Source organism: Palaemon carinicauda, chromosome 4 (assembly GCF_036898095.1).
Source record: "Palaemon carinicauda isolate YSFRI2023 chromosome 4, ASM3689809v2, whole genome shotgun sequence".
Taxonomy (NCBI): Eukaryota; Metazoa; Arthropoda; class Malacostraca; order Decapoda; family Palaemonidae; genus Palaemon; species Palaemon carinicauda.
In genome coordinates, this window is record NC_090728.1 from 2876184 (window position 1) to 2881183 (window position 5000).

Sequence of the window (5000 nt, forward strand, 5' to 3'; positions counted from 1 at the left end):
CATGCCGACAATGTCGGCAGGTCAACACTATATTCATATTTTATTTAAGGTATCTTCCGGCAGGCTCGGTAGACACCTGCCTGCCGGCATTTACCGACTGGCCCTAAATGCCGACGATGTCGGCGGGGCCGGCAGTGGCGGCGGGGCCGGCAGTGTCAGCAGGATCTGCAGTGTCGGCAAGGCCGGCAGTGTCGGCAGGCCTGGCAGTGACGGCGGGGCCGGCAGTGTCGGCGGCATACTGCCGCCCGCAACTGCTGTATCCAGAAAAATATGGTAAAATTTTTTCCAACCTGCAAGTGGTTCTTGAGCAGCCATTTGTGAGACCATCATAGAGAGATGATTCTCTCTTATTTTAATGGTTATATCCATTAAATTTATCCACTGTATTGAACATTATAAGAGGATGTGTCAAGAAGACACTATATATCTTGGATATTCCCTCTGTTATTTAATTCCTTATGAATTCACGGTTCAATACGGGAAGGGGTCATAGCAAATGGCTGGACGGGAAACACATGTAGGTGTCTTTCCTACTTTAGCTTACCCTATCCAAGCTAAATATAGTAAATGTATTATGTTGAAATTTGAGAATTTCACAGAAAACTCATTTGCTTTCCTTTTCTTTACAGGAGGAGCATCCCGAGTGCGGGAATAACTTTTGTAGGGTCCGCTGCAAGGACTTCTACGGACATGGCGTGTGTAGGTCTCACGCCCGCTGTTCTGTCACTAAAGGGGCCCTCAAGCACTGGGACCCATAGGTTTGTACTGTGTGTGACAAGTGGGTTAAGGAGGCTTTTGATGATCAAAAGTCTGCCGAGTCTAGGGATGCAGCTAGGATTATGCTGTGGAAATGGGTTAGAGGTTTTCAAAAGAATACTTCGGGCCCATACCTTCCTAATGCTAGGATGAGGGACTGTCTCTTCCCCGGAGCTCGTGACGATTCCGTTATTCCCCAGACCAAACCTTCGATCCCCTTGGTGCAACTCCAGGTTCAGAAACCTGGAGATCCTGACGTGGCGGATGCTTTGGAAAGCGTCCAACTGGACGACAATATGTCTGTCATTTCCGAGGAGACTAAGAAGAATCTCCTTGTAGAAGAGTCAGAACAGGATGCAGTTGTTCCTCCTGCTAACGAGGTTGAGAATGCTGAAGCGGTGTCGGTCTCTTCAGCAGCTGTGGCGGAACCAGCACCCTCAACCTCTTCGCAACCGCCTCACTTGGAGGCACTTACGACCACGTTGCAATCTCTGATGTCGATGGTGTACGACTTGCAGAAGAGGTCCTCCGAGAAAGAGACTACTTTCCGGTCAGAGATCGAACAATTAGTTTCCTCGCGCTTAGCCCCGAAGAATCTAAACGTGAAGGATCTTCCTGTGTTCTCAGATGTTAACCCGTGTCAGCAGGCAAGATTTTCCTTTCAGAGAAACTGGGTACCGTCCCATTGGAGGAAGTAGAGTTCTGGCCCAGCAGGGCATCTTACCCGGATTGTTTGGTCCGGCTCAGAACTGAACCGGCATCCAAAGAAGAGAGGGAGCCCAAGGAAGTAATTGTCCTTGAACTCGCTAAAGCACAGGCTTTGTTTTCCACAAAACTAAAGGAGAGGGCATTCACTAGCTCAAAGGTGCTGGCATTAAGCAAAAAACATCCGTCGTTTATTGCTGACCCTCAACGTGCTTTTCCCTTTATGGATAAAGGGTTTAAAGCAGCTCTGAAGGCCGTGAGAGCAGGAAAGCCCTGCCCCACGCTGGAAGAGAGCAAGCCTTTCTCCCTTGCTTTCCCTTCAGATGACAAAGACTGGAAGGACGTTCACGTTACCTTCTCAGTCGGGAAGCTGGAGGCCGATATCGATGGACGTCAGTTCAACGAGGACCTCCCAAAACTGTCAGAGTTTCTCTTGAAGAGAGAACATGAGACGAATGAACGCTTGGCAGCGTCCATGTCTTTACAAACGGGGCTAGAAACGATGGCTAGCATCCCTGATTCTCCAGATATGTATATGATCTTTGCCAAGGCGCACTTGGCTACAGTTACAAAGGACCTATACAACTTTATCAGAGCCAGGACAGCTTGTCGGGAGTTCGTGTTTGCTTCTGCCTCTGTGAAACACGAACCTAGGAAGCTGATAGCTTCTAATATCTGGGGAAAAGACCTCTTTCCTAGTGATGTGATGAAGGAGGTCGTTGACAAGGCTGCTTCGGAGAATAGGAATCTCCTCTCTAAATGGGGCTTGTCCTCCAAGAGAAAATCTTCCGCTGACAGGGGTCCCCAGCCGAAGAACAAGTCGAAGCGGCCTCGCCTGTCCTCTCAGCAAAGACAGCAACAGCTTCCCATGGCCACGGTGCCCCAGACGGTGGCACAACCTACCACCACCTTTCAACTGGTGCCCCAAACACTGGCGACTCAGTCACCAGTTTTCACCCCAGCTTACGAAAGGCAGTCGGCTTCTTCTAAGCCAAAGTTTAGGCGATCCTTTCGAGGCTCTTCTAGCCGCCCCTTCAGAGGAAGAGGCAACAAACGTGGTCGTGGCCAAGGTGGAAAGTCTTCCACCCAGCACTCAAAATGAGATGCTGCCGGTAGGAGGCAGACTTCTACACTTTCAGGATCAGTGGACCTTCGATCATTGGGCCACAGCCTGATCGAGATAGGACAGGGATGGGGTTGGAACTCAACTCCACCAAGCTTTCCTCAATTCTTCCAGTCTTCAACCCTAGTCCAGAAAGAATACGTTCAGGAACTACCGGACAAGAGAGTGATAAGGAAAGCAAAGTCCATCAAATTCCAAGGAAGGCTATTCTGTGTTCCGAAGAAGGATTCGGAAAAGCTCAGAGTCATTCTGGACTTATCACCACTCAACAAGTTCATTATGAACTACAAGTTCAGAATGCTGACGCTTCAGCACATAAGGACCCTTCTGCCCAAAAGGGCATTCACAGTCTCCATAGACATGACGGATGCGTACTGGCATGTGCCAATCAACCGTCAAGTTTCCCCCTACCTAGGATTCAAGCTCCAGAAAAGAAAATACGTTTTCAGAGCCATGCCCTTCGGTTTGAATATTGCTCCGAGAATATTCACAAAGCTTGCAAATGCAGTTGTTCGACAACTACGCCTCAAAGGGGTTCAGGTGATGGCCTACCTGGACGACTGGCTGGTGTGGGCAGCATCCAAAGAAGAATGCTTGCAAGCCTCCAAAAAAGTGATCCAATTCCTAGAGTACCTAGGGTTCAAGATAAACCTGAAAAAGTCTCGGCTGTCTCCAGCTCAAAAGTTCCAGTGGTTGGGAATCTACTGGGACTTACAGTCACATTGCCTCTCCTTGCCAAAGGCAAAGAGAAAGGAGATTGCAGGGGCCGTCAAAAATGTGCTTCGGTCACGAAAGATTTCAAGAAGACAACAGGAGAGAGTGTTGGGGTCTCTCCAGTTTGCCTATTTGACGGACCCACTTTTGAGAGCACAATTAAAAAATGCCTCAGGGATCTGGAGAAAATACGCTTACAACGATCGAAGAGATCTACTAAGACCGTTACCGTTACCAAATCGTCTGCGATCGATTCTCAAGCCATGGTCGGAAAAAAAGAACTTAAGAAGGAAAGTATCCTTGCAACCACCTCCTCCTACAGTCAACGTCCACACGGATGCTTCAAAGGAAGGATGGGGGGGGGGGGGTCATTCTCATCTACGGAAAGTGCAAGGAACGTGGTCTCCCCTGTTCAAGACCTTCCACATCAACTATCTGGAAGCCATGGCAGTGTTTCTTTCCCTGAAGAAACTGAAACTTCACCGATCAATCCACATTCGCCTGGTCCTAGACAGCGAAGTGGTGATGAGATGCATAAATCGTCAAGGTTCAAGATCGCCTCAGTTGAATCAGGTGATAATAGCCATCCTTCATCTGTCCAAGAAGATGAAATGGCACTTATCAGCAGTCCACCTTCAAGGATTCCGCAATGTGACAGCGGACACTCTATCCAGGTTCGACCCGATAGAGTCCGAATGGTCCCTAGACGCAGGATCATTCTCCTTCATATTGAGCAAAGTCCCAGGATTGCAAGTAGATCTCTTCGTAACGAGCGACAACAAGAAGTTAGCCCGGTACGTAGCCCCGTACGAGGATCCTTTAGCGGAAGCGACGGACGCGATGTCTCTAGATTGGAACAGATGGTCCAGGATTTACCTGTTCCCACCAACCAACCTGTTGTTGAAAACCCTCGACAAATTGAGATCCTTTCGGGGGAGGGCAGCGATAGTGGCCCACAAGTGGCCAGGCAGTGTCTGGTTTCCATTGATAACAGAACTACGCCTGAAGCTGATCCCGTTGCCGGAACCAGTTCTGACTCAGCTAGTACAGAAATCGACTGTCTACGCTTCATCAGAGAAAACCCAGAACCTTCATCTCATGATTTTCTCGCCTTAGCGGTCAAGAAAAGCTTTGGGATTTCCGAAGACAGCATTAATTTCTTAGAAGAATATAAGTCAAAGTCAACAAGAAGACAATACGAATCTTCCTGGAAGAAATGGGTGGCCTTTGTTTAGGCGAAGAAACCTCAAGAGATTTCTACGGATTTCTGCCTGTCCTTTTTCATCCATCTTCACGGACAAGTACTAGCGGCTAATACGATCACGACGTGTAAATCTGCCTTAGCTAGACCAATTCTATATGCCTTCCAAGTGGATTTTTCAAGTGAAATCTTCAACAAGATTCCGAAAGCCTGCGCAAAACTTCGACCTGCAGCCCCTCCAAAGCCTATTTCATGGTCTTTGGATAAGGTTCTTCATCTGGCCTCGACCTTGAACAATGATGATTGCTCGCTGAAAGACTTGATTCAGAAAGTGATATCTTTATTTGCACTAGCCTCAGGAGCCAGAGCCAGTGAAATTGTGGCCCTCTCGAGGGATGATGGCCACATTCAGTTTACACCGAACGGAGAACTAAATCTCTTTCCGGATCCGACTTTTCTCGCCAAGAATGAGCTACCCACTAAAAGATGGGGTCCCTGGAG